At 37.8% G+C, this 14,257-nt stretch overlaps 1 protein-coding gene across 3 annotated transcripts in view; it reads left to right on the forward strand.

Moving 5' to 3' along the window:
* The window catches only part of RALBP1 (ralA binding protein 1), a 54,636-nt gene that overhangs the window by 15,571 nt on the left and 24,808 nt on the right, over positions 1-14,257 (forward strand). Inside the window, exon 1 of one of the 3 annotated variants that reach the window (XM_040632724.1) lies at positions 3,656-3,733. The exons of the other annotated variants lie outside the window; for them this stretch is intronic. The gene's annotated coding sequence lies outside the window, so the exon portion shown is untranslated. Of the gene's footprint in view, positions 1-3,655; positions 3,734-14,257 lie in introns of those variants that run through there. 3 annotated transcript variants of the gene reach the window in all.

Below are 14,257 nucleotides of genomic sequence, written 5' to 3' on the forward strand. Positions count from 1 at the left end.
AGCTAGAGTGTGTGCGTGCAAACGGGGTGCGGGTGTGCAGAGGGTTAGGGGAGGGGGGAGGGGAGAGGGGAGAGAGAATCCCAAGCGTACTCCATGCTGAGCATGATCATGACCTGAGCTGAAACCAAGAGTCCAGTGCTTAACCAACTGAGCTCCCCAGGCGCCTCAGCTACCATAAACATATTATGTATATGTTTATATGTGTACGTAAATTCTCTTATTTCAGTAAATACCAAAACACTTAGGAGTGTGATTGCTGCATCGTATGGAAAGAGTATGTTTATTTTTTTTAGAAACTGCCGAACTGTTTTCCAAAGTGACTGCCATTTTGCATTCCCACCAGCACTGAATAAGAATTCCTTTTGTTCCATATCCTTACCAGCTTTTAGTTTTGTCAGTGTTTTGGATTTTGGGCAATCTAATAGGTATGCTTGCTTGCTTTCTTTTCCTGGTAGTTTTTTAAAATTGAGGTATAAGTGACATATAACATTTTATTTATCTCCGGTGTACAATGTAATGATTCCATATTTGTGTACATTGGGAAATGATCACAAGAAGCCTAGTTAACATCCATCATCATACATAGTTACAAAAAACAGTTTTTCTAAGAAAAATAATTTTTTTTAAAGATTTTATTTATTTATATGAGAGAGAGAGAGAGACAGACCACAAGCAGGGAGAGGGGCAGAGGGAGAAGCAGACTCCCCTCTGAACAGGGAGCCTGATGTGGGGCTCGATCCCAGGACCCTGAGATCACGACCTGAGTCCAAGGCAGACATTTAACCAACAACCGCCTAGGCGCCCCTTAAAGAAAAATAATTTTTTAAAAATCTAGATTTGTTTTATCAGGTTCATCAGTTTACAATTCCTTAGGGACATGATATGGAGCAGTTTTCATGTTTGTCATTTATGTATCTTCTTTGATGTCTCTTGTCTTTTGCCCATTTATAAATTGGTTTGTTTTCTTATTGTTGAGTTTCAAGAGTTATTTGTACTTAACTCTTTGTACATGACAGTTCTTTACTATATTGTAGTCTTTAGAATATTTTCTTCCATTCTATGGCTTGTCTTCTCATTCTTGGTCTTAAATCTCTTAATTTTTATGTTCACTCTCCCTCTTTCCCCTCTCTTTTTCTTGCAAACTATTAACTAAAGAAACTAAATTTTATACCCTATAGATTTTGAGTCTTAGATTAAGGTTATTTGCTTATTTTTGTAAGGCTGGTATATGTGTCCATCAGAGAGAACATTAAGGTGTAGTTTCTTTCTTTTTCTTTGTGAGATCTTAGCAGCTGTTGAAAAGCATTGCCAGTATCCATTTTTAAATTGCTGATTAAGTGGCAATAGTCCTTCATTTCTTTGTTTATTAGGTGGAAGATATTACCAAAAGAAACTTGTTGCATCAACACTTTGTATAGGAAATTCAGAATAAATGCTTTCCCCCCTTTATTTACCAGCTATTGTAAATAATGAGATGGTTCTTTAGTATCCTCCGAAGTGACCAATGAGTTTTATTTTTGAGTATCATTGTGAACTCATGGATTTAAATATATTTGATACATTTTAGTTCACTGCAATTATTTTATTAATTTTTGGTCAGTGGGAGCATCTTCTTGTTGGCTTCTGAGTCCTTTCTTTTGACTTGATTCCAAGCATCTTTCATAACTCTTTACTTCTTTTATGACATGGTATTTCAGCCTCATCATGTATATATTCTGCTCTTAGACCTGGTATCATCTAATCAAAATACCTAATAGTTCCTAATAGTGTGTTATGTTGTTAGGTTCACACAACTTAATATGTATTTATGTCATGACAATTTAGTAGACATCTGAAAAAAAAATACATAATTGAAAGAGAAAATAATATTTTTATTTCATTCTTAAATAACTAAAATTAATGGTTTGCCTGTGCCTGCTGGATACTGTACATATTAATACTTTGTAATCAGATTGGACATTGCCACTCTCATTTCTTGTCTCATGTTGATTTTCGCATGGTACTTTAAAAAAAATTGTGGCAACTACTCCCCAAAATCTCACTTCACAAAGATATGTCATTGAAAGGAATGTCATTCAACCTAATGTTGAAACTGAACTTCTTTTAGTTTGTACGGTGTCTGAAAGATGTTGGATGCTACTGTTTGTCTCAAATTGAAGATACCCCATGGCTCCTGTATGGACTTGGCTTATGATGCTCTGGGTGCCTCAGCGCACTGTTTGGGAACCATAGACTAGATACTTCTGTCCAGTTTCTGTTGTAACCAGTGGTGTGCATTTTAAGTTTATTGTTTTGTTTCTGTTTTTGTTTTGTTTTGTTTTGTTTAGTAATCTCTACACCTAACATGGGACTTGAACTCACAACCTCCAGATCAAGAGTTGCATGCTCTTCTGACTGAGCCAGCCAGGTGCCCCCAATAGTGTGCATTTTAAAAGTTATTGTTAAATAAAGTTTGTTGGTCCTTCCACTCTCCAGTTAAGTTCTCATTTAAGATTTACTTGAGAATAGATTATGTGATTATGAAATGTGGCAGGAAAGAGGCCTGTCTCCGCACGCCCCCTAAAGAATATACCATTCCTTTAAAAATGTTCTGTTTCTCTGTTAAGTACCGAGTGATATTTATTATGATTTTTTAAATGAGAAAACTTTTTTGTCCTTTGTATTAGAGTGACAGCTAGTGATAGCACTTTTGATTTTGCTTAAAGACAATAGTCCGGTGTGGGTTTTCCCCTGATATTTAATAAACATACATACTCTTTGATTTGGACAGCTGTATGTAGGATTAAATTGTGTCCTTTCCAGTCTTCCACCTTGGAGGCAGAAGGTGGAATTATTTTCTATATGTTTTAGCTGCTCATTTTCTAACACCTGACATTCTCTCTTTTTTTTTTAATTATTTATTTTAGAGAGTGCGTGAGCAGGGGGAGGGGCAAACAGAGGTGGGAGGAGCAGACTCCCTGCTGAGTGGGAAGCCCCCGGGGGATGGGGGGACTCAGTCTCAGGACCCTGAGGTCATGATCTGAGCTGAAACCAAGAGTCCGAGGCTTAACTGACTGTGCCAGGCGCCTCAACACCACCTGACATTCTAATCCTCAGAGTCTGAACTTTCACTTTCACTTTAAAGCTATGCTCTTTATTTTGTTATTTTTGATACTGAAGTCCAGTTGACACAGAATGTTACATTAGTTTCAGGTGTACAGAATAGTGATTCCACAACTCTGTATGTTATACAGTGCGCACCACAAGTGTGGCTACCATCTGTCACCATACAACGCTATTACAATACCATCGACTGTATTCCCTGTGCTGTACCTTTCATCCCTGTGATTTATTCACTCCGTAACTGGAAGCCTGTGCCTCCTACTCCTCTTTACCCATTTTGCTCAACCGCCCACCCCCGTCCCCTCTGGCAACCATTAGTTTTGTTCTCTGTATTTATGAATCTGTTTCTTTTTTGGTCTCATCTGGAGGTTGATTATACAGATTGCATTATGTCAGTTTCCTGAACTAACTAGTTTTTTTGTTTTCTTGTCATTAGCTGTATGTTAGATGTCAGCATTGAAAAGGCATTCATACGTTCATTTTCATTGTAATGAACTTCCGAATTTTACGTTTTAAAATTTTCTTTTACACATATATCTTGTCTTAGGTAAATTGTTTTAATCAGTGACACTGAGAATGTTGGGGAGCTGAGTGGAAGACATGAAATCACTATGTCATTCAGCGAATTTCTGTGAGTGGCTTGTGGGACTCTAATGTTTATTTGTTTGGATAATCTCCTGGGGATAGGGAAGAAACTAAAGATTAAGTCTGATAAATAATATATAAGAAAGGTACAGAAAAGAAACAGTAACTCACATAAAGAGTATTAATCTCTATTAAAGTACAGCCCTAAACAAATGTTAGAAGATCTGAAAGGACTAATTATATAACAGCTGAATTGGATGGCAGTTGGTCTATAGGGATGTGTTGTCAATCCTGTAAATGTGAATACGAGTTTGCATTTCCTGGGCACAGGTCATAAACCTCAAACATACTGTCATGGGAGGAATTTCATTGTTGATGATATGAACTACTCTAAACTTTATCTGCTTCATTTGAAGGATTATATCTGTCCCATTTTGTTTATTAACTTAAAAACATTTTTTCTTGGACAATAATATTGATATTTTAAGAGAAATCCCTTTTCTTTTATTTCTTTTTAATTTTTTAAAGATTTATTTATTTGAGAGAGAGAGAGAGTGTGTGTGTGTGTGTGTGCAAGTCGGGGGAGAGGCAGGAGGAGAGAATCTCAAGCAGATTCCTGGCTGAGCATGGAGCCTGATGTGGGATCATGACTTGAGCTACAGTCATTCTTGGACACTTAACTGACTGAACCACCCATGTGCCCCTTTTATATGATTTTAAAGTAAGATTGGCAGGGGCGCCTGGGTGGCACAGCGGTTAAGCGTCTGCCTTCGGCTCAGGGCGTGATCCCGGCGTTGTGGGATCGAGCCCCACATCAGGCTCCTCTGCTATGAGCCTGCTTCTCCCTCTCCCACTCCCCCTGCTTGTGTTCCCTCTCTCGCTGGCTGTCTCTATCTCTGTCGAATAAATAAATAAAATCTTTAAAAAAAAAAAAGTAAGATTGGCAGTATTCCTTTTTTGTAAGACGTGATTTTCTAAAGTTTTTTTTTTAAAGATTTTATTTATTTGAGAGAGAGAGAGAGAGAGCATGAGTAGGGGGAGGGGCAGAAGGTGAAGTAGACTCTTCACTGAGCGGGGAGCCTGATGTGGGACTTGATCCCAAGACTCTGGGATCATGATCTGAGCCGAAGGCAGATGCTTAACCAACTGAGCCACCCAGGCGCCTGATTTTTTTGTTTTAAAAATGTATCAGAAAAATTCATAAGATAGTTTAAGGTATCAAATAGTACTTGTGCAGAGTTACTACAGGGGGCTGAGACTGTTGTCCACAGAAGACCTGCCTACCGGGTCTGTCCTTGGCTGGTGTTGGAGAACTTGACTATTAAGTTTCCTACAGTATGTAAAACTTTCCTAAATGAGAATAGTGGCTTACTGTGTCTCAACTGTTGGTAAAAGCGGTGTGGTTTCTGCTGAATACCTGCTTTCTTTCTGGGAGTCTGGAATTCTGGTACATAACTCGGCTCCACAGAGACCTTGGGCTCAGTCTAAGGAGCTGCCCCGCAGACGACACTTCACATGTTACTGTTGCTGGAAGGAAGAGTTCAGCTTGTTTCTGTGACCCCACTGCAAGAGGATTCTTGGAAGCTTGAGCCTGGTGTCCTCTGGACTTCTCTCCACTTGCCTTTTCCTTGGCTATTTTTGGTTTGCATCCTTTCATGTACTAAATCTCAGCCATGAGTATGACTCTGTGCCCAGTTATGTGGGTCATGGAGTGATCTTGGAGGCCCCCCAGTGCAGTACTGAAAGACACTGTAAAACCCTATCTCATTCTTGCATCCCCCAGTCTTATTTTTTTCCTTTTAGCTATTTCTTTGTTATTTATGTCCTTATTTCTAAATGATAAACTGCTATTTTATTTATTTATTTTGTTTTTTAGATTCCAGTTTTAGGTATGGTGTATTAACTGGGTGTTATGGTAGATGATGATTTAGGTCTCATAGCCTTTCCTGAATTCCCTCCCTTTAGCCCTCTGATATAATCATGCCTGTCACAGTGTTTGACTGAATCAGTGTTCATTGTTTTCGTTATGATGACTGGATAAATATTGTGTAATGCCGAGCCAGGCAGTAGAATACAATTTTGTTTTCTCATCTACTTTTTAATTTTCCTAACAGTTAATGGTTATCTCTTATTTTTAATTTGTTTTTCTATTCTGTTCCTATGACAGATTTATTCCAAAAGCTCCAGCAGCTCTTTACCAGATCTTACTATTCTTTTCCATATGTCCAGAGGTCTGTAAATCTCATTGTCCTCGGGAGCTCTTCTTCCTCCTGTGTCACTGTGAACTGTGTCACTAGTTGGTCACATGCCTGCTTTTCCTGGGGCTGCCTTTGCTGCTTTCCAGGGTTGCACTCAGGTCGTTGGGATTCTTGAGTAAGTGTATGGGAAGTACCTTCCTTGACACTGTGTGTCTGAAAATGTCTTTATTCTCCCTATATGCTTGCTTTCTTATTTATTTATTTATTTAGTTTATTTATTTATTTGACAGAGAGACACAGCCAGCGAGAGAGGGAACACAAGCAGGGGGAGTGGGAGGGGAAGAAGCAGGCTCCCAGCGGAGGAGCCTGATGTGGGGCTCGATCCCAGAGCACCGGGATCACGCCCTGAGCGAAGGCAGACGCCTAACGACTGTGCCACCCAGGTGCCCCAATTCTCCCTATATGCTTGGAACTAATTTTCTTTCAGAATTTAGAATCTACTTTCTTTACTGTCTTTAAATTTCCAGTGTTCCTGTTGGCAAATTGTCCCTGATCCTTTGTAAGTGCTCTTCCTGGAGGAATCTATTTTAGTATCCTCTTTCTATCCCCTTGTGCTCTGAAACTTCATAACGTGCTTTGGTGTGGGTCTCTTCATTTATTGTGTGGGGTGCTTAGTGGTCTCTTGTGATCTGAGCACTCTTATCCTTTAATTTTGAGAAATTTGAAGAACAGAATACATTGTGTGTGCAGATACTGTTCACAAAATTTGGCATTCCCAAATAGTAGGTTAATACTGAGTAGAGTTTCAGTATGTAATATATTAATGAGTTAGTATTTGGGTTCTCTTGTAGAGATTTAGGTTGGAGACTCTTAGTTTACTGCTTATTTTTAAAAACTAGAAAAACAAGGAAAAGCTGCTTCTAATGAATTTTAGCTTGGTATTTATTAATAAAGAGCATTTATAAAATGCTGAATTTGTTTGACTTGTAAACTAGTTCAGCAGGTTATTGGTTTTCTGGAATAGGTCTTTTTCTGTGTTGATATTATCAAGTTTAATAAACCATTAGAGTTATTCTCGAAAGCTCATTTCAGGAGACTTTAATTTAGCAATCTTTCTTTCTTCCCTACTTATATTACTTTGTCCTTTTGCATGGGTGAGTGATTCTTATTACATGTACTGATTAATACTGATACCTGAGTAGAAAAGACTATTTTAAGAATAGTGTATATCATAGTTCTTTGGAGAAAAAGTGAATGTTTTTATGCCACTATTTAGTTAAATTGAGTCTAGTTTTATGAAACTTTTTTTTGCTTATAAATTATTTTTTTGCTTATAAATTAAAACTGTCATAAAAGTGCTTTACACTTTTAGTACTTTTTGTCAGATGTCGAAGAAGTAACATTTTTTATCTTTAGTATAGTGTAACCCCTGCATTTGTACTGTATTTTATATGCCATATATATACTTTAATATTTTAATGTTTGTGCAGTAATATTTTCAATTTGTTTAACCACTTTGCTTCTAAGATTTTGCCATCTCATGCCCTTTTTTTCCTTTACAGTTTTAAACACGTTTCTTCATTAAAAACTATGGTGACGAAAAAACCCCATTTTTTTACCTGCAGTTCTCTCTGGAGGAAAGATTAAAAGAGACATTCCTATTGTAGTGATTTGGGGTATAGGGGCAGTGGGATGTTTATGGTAGGGGTGGGAGTAGGAATATTTGAAAAGGAGGTTCTGTATTTTTTAATGGCTCATGATCACAGTCATCTCTGTGTGTAGCATCCATGGCTTTTCCCTTCTGTGAGATTTTATTGAGATATAATTGATATTCAGTGAAATGTATAGTTTAGTAAATTTTAACAAATGTGTACATATATATAGCCCACATGCCTGTTAAGATATAGCACATAGCTGTCAACCCAGAAAATTCTCTCCTGCTGTTTTGTCCTCAGTGCCTGGTTCTGCCCCACACCCTCACAACCACAGTTTTAAATTCTTTTGAATTGTTTCAGAACTTCGTATAAACAGAACCATACATTATGTGATCTTTGTGTCTGGGTGTGCTGACTTGAAATCCATCTGTTTTGTTGTGTGTAGGAGTAGTTTGTTCCTTCTCAAAAACGCTAATATTTAAAAAATGCTAATATGAGTATATTGTAGTTTCTCTAGTCTCTTGATGAAAATGTAGACGTTTCTAGTTTTTATGAATAAAGTTACTCTGATCATAAGTCTTTGTGGATATGTTTCCATTTCTCTTGGGTAAATAGCAGTGGAATTGCTAGGTCATATAGTAGGATTTAACGAAAGATACTGTCAAACACTTTCCGAAAGTGGTTAAACTTTACATTCCCACTGGCAATGTATTAAACTTCCTGATGTTCCACATCTTCACCAGTGTTGGGAATGATCTCGTTCCATTTAAATTTCAGCCATTCTAGATAGTGTTTTTTGATAGTTCACCCGGTTTTAATTTGCATTTCTTCAGTGTTTAGCGAGTTGGAGCTTTTTCGTGGGCTTCTTGACCAGTCATATATTTTTCTTTGTAAATTGTTTGCTCAACTCTTTTGCCCATTTTTTTTTTCTGGATTGTTTGTCTTTTTATTATTGAATTGTAAGGAGTTCTTTATATATTATGGATATAACTTTTTTGTCAGGTATGTATTCTGTAAATGTCTTTTCCAAGACTGGCTTGACTATTCATTTTCCTAATAGTGTTTTTTAATGAGCAGAAGTTTTTACTTTTGATAAGGTCCAGTTTTTCCATCTTTAGTGTTACAGTTAATGTGTTCTGGTCCTGTCTGAGAAATTCTTAACCCGATGTCTCAAAAATCTGTTTTTCTTTAGAAGTTTTATAGTTATTGGCTTTTAAATTTTGCATGTATGATTTATCATGAATTACATTTTGTGTATGATGTGACAGAGTGGCTTGAGCTTCTCTTTTTTTTCACATGGTTATCCAACACCATTTGTTGAAGACTTTCCTTTCCCCTATGAATTCCTTTGGAGGCTTTATTGAGAATCAATTGACTATATGGGTCTCATTCTGAATTTTGTTTTGTTTCACCAACGTATTTGTCTTTCCATACTCCAATACCATACTGATTAATTTAACTTTAATAACTGCACTTTTTCAAGATGGTTTTGGCTTTTCTAAGTTTTGTGTATTTCTAAAAATTTTAGGATCAGCTTGTCAATTTCTTTCAAAAAGCTTGCTTTTTTTTTAAATCTTATTGGTGTATAATTTACATGCTGCAAAATGCACCCAGTTGGAAGTGTACAGTTATTGTGTTTTGACAGTTGTGTATACCTATGAAACCATCACCACAATCATGATGTAGAACATTTTATCACCCCCCAAATTCTCTTTTACTTCTTTGCATTCACTTTCCCGGCCTACCCCATCTGGCCAACAGTACCTCTGATTGGCTTTCCATCACTACAGATTAGTTTTGCTTCTTTTGGAATTCCATATACATGGACTCATGCAGTGTGTATTCTTTTGTGTCTGGTTTTTGGTTCATTGTATTTAAGACTCATCTGTGTGGTTGTATCTGTCAGTAATTCATTCTTTCTTATTGCGGAATAATATTTCATCATGAGGATATATCATAATTTGTTAACTTTTGCTTTTTGATAGATATTTGGGTCATCTTCAGTTTTTGTCTATCCTAAGTAAAGGTAACATGAACTTTCACTGACAAGTCTTTGGGTGCGCTTACATTTTCATTTCTCTTAAGTAAATACTTGGAAGTGGAATTGTTAGGTGATAAAAGTGTATGTTGGGACGCCTGGGTGGCTCAGTTCCTTAAGTGTCTGCCTTCAGCTCAGGTCATGATCCCAGAGTCCTGGGATTAAGTGCTGCATTGGGCTCCTTGCTCAGCAGGGAGTCTGCCTCTCCCTCTGCCTGCTGCTCCCCCTGCTTCTGACAAATAAATAAAATCTTAAAAAAAAAGTGTATGTTAATTTTACAGGAAACTATTAAGTACTTTTTCAAAGTGATTGTGCTGTTTTAACTTACTGTCGGTAGCAGATGAGAGTACCAGTTGCTCCACATTGATGTCCACACTTGGTACTGGTAGTCCTTTTAATTTTAGTGATTATAGTAGGTATATAGGAGATAATGTGATTTTAATTTGCATTTCCTTGAAGAGTATGATATTGAGCATTGTTTTCATGTGCTTTTTGATTATTTGTGTATTTTCTTTGGTGAAGTATCTGTATCTTTTGCTTGCTGTTATTATTTGCTTGTTATTTTTTAATTAGTTTGTCTTATTGATTTGTAAGATCATATATATCTTATAAATTGTATATATACATATGCATGCTTTTTCCTAAAGAAACGAGTTCTTTGTCAGATATATGTATTACAAATATTTTCATCCAGTACATAGCTTGTCGTTTATTTTTCCTAATTTAATTTTCTTTCGGTGTGTAGATAGTAACTTTTGATGAAATCTCATTTTTCAATTTGTTCTTTTATGGTTTGTACTTTTTGTGTCCCAGCTGAGATATTTTTGCCTATATTTACTTGTTTTTGTCATTTACTGAGAGAGTTCTGTGATAATGATAATTGGGGATTTGTCTGTTTCTCTCTTTAGTTCTGTCAATTTTGCTTCCTGTATTTGAAGTTCTGTTGTTAGGCGTGTACATGTGTAGAATTGCGTCATTTATGACTGTGGGAATGTCCTTTATTTCTGGCAGTGCGTCTTGTCTTGCAGTCTGTTTTGTCTGGTATTGTAGTGATTCCACCTTTCTGGTGTTTTGTGTTTGTATGGTATATCTTTTCCATTCATTTGCTTTTAACTTGTGTAGTAATTATTTTTAAAGTGGATCTCCTATAAACAGCGTATTATTGAATCTTGCTTTTTGTGCACTCTGATTATCTCTGCCTTTTTATTGGAATGCTTAGTCCATTGCCTGTAATGTAATTATTGGTTTTACTTCTATATTGCAGTTTGTTTTCTGTGTAATTAATCTTTTCTTTGGAGGTTTTCTTTTTTCTTCTTTTGCTTCTGGCTTCCCATGTGATCTCCATTAACACTGAGGTGGGGTGGCCTCCTTACCACTGGGTGATGGTGAAAATCCTAACTCTTCACTAGACCTCCTGAGACTACCCAGCAGGAATGGAGTGGGGCGCTTAGTTACAGTTTGGGGGTGGAAGTCCAGATTCTTCATGTGGTCTCCACTGACACCCTTGCAAGAGCAGAGCACTCTTACCAGCTGGCAGGTGTGAAAGGCCCAGCTCCCCACCTGGGGTACCCCTGTGACGGTACAAATCTAATCTCCCTCTTACTGGTGTGGTTGGGGCAGGACTACAGATTTTTCCTGGTGTTTGCCTGGAGCTGTTTACTAACTCCACTATTATCTAAAAGTTTTCATCTTGCAGGGCAACCCCTGTCCTGGTCCTTTGGCTAGAGAGAGCAGGCTTTTGTTGTTTAATCTATGCCCAGCAGTGTTTCTGGGTTTTGGACTTCGTGAGTTCCAAATCTGGAATGTAGAGGTAAAAAGAAAACTCTGGGAACTACCAGCTCTTTTGTTCTTGGAATCCTGAGGTCCCTAACCCACCAGCTGTCTTCACTCAGTCTGTTGTCTTTTTTTTTTTTAAATCTAGTATCCAGGAGTTTTAGTTGTACTTACCAAGAGGAGTTGGGGTAAGTATTCTTTTTACAGATATTTACAAATTTACATCAGTTCTTCTGTTGCCTTAGAAGTAGGAATTTCTGATTTTTGTTTTATTTTCTTACCTTTGGCTGTTCATACTCAGATTTACCATGGACCCTCTGAGACCGCTTCTGCCCTTTTATTTGGTGAAGTGTAGGCTTGCTGTGGCTCCCCAGTGCTCCAGTGTGTCCTCATGGAAACATATTGTTGCTTTTAATCATCCTGTATTCAGGCCTTCACCCCTTCAGGGATGCTGTTAGCTGCTGCCCTTCTTTCTACTCATTCTCAACTATAGGGGAAGCAAGTCAACAAATATTTGTCTAGAATAGTTTTTGCAAGATAATCTATTGAATGCCTTATGAACAAACCTGTCTTCTTTATCAGTCTAGGATGGAAACTAATGATAGTAAATGAACTGGGAGAACATGTGCGTGTAGGCATAAGTTACAAAGTGCTGCAGGGCAGGAGAGAACGACCTAAGTCTGTGTGGCATTTGGTTGTATATATTCCTGCCCTCACTCCTCTTACTGCCAGTTTTGTCACTTCCAGGCTTTGGAATTGGTGATGACTCAGCTCCCACATCAAGCCTGGTGTCCTCAGCTGGGCACTCAGTTGGCATTCAGTTCAGAACCCGCCTTATCTTTCCATGCCTTTCCTATCCTTCTTCCCAGGAACTGCTCCCACCAGACCAGGCTTGCTACCATCCCACAAATAAGCCCCGTGTTTCTGCTTGTGTCTGTACCGTGCTGTCCCTCTAGGCATGCGTGTACTCTCTTCTTGGGTGTGAGACATGAAGGGCAGTGTAGTGGAAAGAATGTATGCTTCAGGGTAGATCCCAGTTTTACTTCTTGCTGTGTGACTTAGGTAAGTTACTGTGGCCCTCTAGCCGTGGCTCCCCCGTTTGTGAACCTGGAAAAGTACTTCTTTTCTCACAGGATGTACTAAGGTTAGTTAATGTATGTGAATGTTGCTGAAGCCACAGGAATTCAAATAAAGTTTGAGTTCCATTGCTTTGTTTCCTTAATTAAAATGTAAGGCTAAGGGTCACGTTCATTTCTTCTGGTCTTTGTCTCATCAGCAGTCTACAGTATGTTGAGAACATGAAAGAAACTGATTAGTTCATTAAATAGATGTTTGAGTACTTCCTGTAACGCCCTGTGTTGTGTTCAATGCTGGAGCTCACGAATTTGCTGGACAGATGGGTGCTCCGTTAATTAAAACAGCACAGTGCATGCAGTGCTGGAGGTGTGTTCCGGAGATTTGGGGAGCACAGGAAAGGAGTGATGAGGGAGGATTCCTGGATAAAGTGTTGCTGGAAATTATTCCTGTGTGGTTGTTGTTGTTGTTGTTGTTGTTTTTTTTTAACAGCTCTATTTAGGTGTAATTTACGTACTATAAGATCCACCCTCTTTAAATGTGTAATTCAGTGATTTTTAGTAAATCAGCTGGTTTGCATAACCATTACCACAATCCAAATCTGGGCTGTTTCCATCATTTCAAAAAGATTCCTCATACCCACTTTCAGGCATCATGGTGAAGGATGGGTGTGTATTGGCCATACAGAAGTGTGGGAAGGAGGGCTGGCTTTCTGGGAGTGAAGATAGCATGTGCAAAGCCAGGGGAGCATAAGACAAAATGGCTCAGTGTGGAAGGAATGCCTGTAAGCAGGTTTATTTCTGTAGTTTACAGCTGTGCTCCTTCCTTCCAGCTGTGTTCTGGCTTCCTCGGTCCTTAGAGCTCAGTTTTCTCACCTGTGAATGTGTAACTGTGATGCTGTTGGGCTCTAGCTCTGCCTGAACTCTTAAAGCCTGTGATTGTCAAAATTTATGATGCCTTTGGTTGAAGAGAAATAGCCTGTATGTCTAAAAAACAATAGCCAAACAGAAAAACAGAAGAATTAGAGTGATGCTTACAGATCCTTTAATGATTGGAGAACTTTCTGCTCTTTTTTATGTTTTCCTGATTATATGAGCAATAATGCATACTGGGTAGAAAAATTGTGAAATGCAGGAAGATAGGAAGAAAACATAGGTCACTTATGATCTTATAATTCAGAGGTAATCGTTATTAACATTCTCTTGTTCTTATGATTTTTTTTTTTTAGAGAGGGAATGTGTGTGTATGTGAGTGAGGGAGGGAAGGGACAGAGGGAGAGGGAGAGAGAATCCCAAGCAGGCTAGAGGTCCAGTGCATAGCCTGACTCAGGACTTGATCTCATAACCTGAGATCACGACCTGAGTTGAAATTAAGAGTCAGACACTTAACTGACTGAGCCACCCAGGAGCCCCTGTTCTTAACGATTTTTTTGCATATATGTTCATATACTTAAATATTGATATTGTGCTGTAAATAAAGTTTTCCCCCACATTATTAAATAGTATTAAAAACATGATTTTAAATGCTGCATGATTTTTATGAAATTAAAAAAACACGGCCTGTGTATTTTTTAAAGCAATAGTAATAAAAGTAATAGAAGGACATGGTAAGTTTCAAACTATGTAGAAGGAATAAAAAAATACTTTTTCTCTCCCTCCCATTTTACCACTTCTGAGTTAACAGTAGTTAACTGTTTCTTAACATGCTTTCAGAAATTGTGTGTATTAATTTAGATTCTTTTATATGGATAAGTCATAATTTAACTAATCTTTTATAGATAGCCATTAAGATTATTACATTTTTGCTTTTACAGTGCTGAAATGAATATTTTC

This window comes from Ursus maritimus, unplaced genomic scaffold (genome assembly GCF_017311325.1).
Source record: "Ursus maritimus isolate PB19 unplaced genomic scaffold, ASM1731132v1 scaffold_18, whole genome shotgun sequence".
In the NCBI taxonomy this organism is placed as follows: Eukaryota; Metazoa; Chordata; class Mammalia; order Carnivora; family Ursidae; genus Ursus; species Ursus maritimus.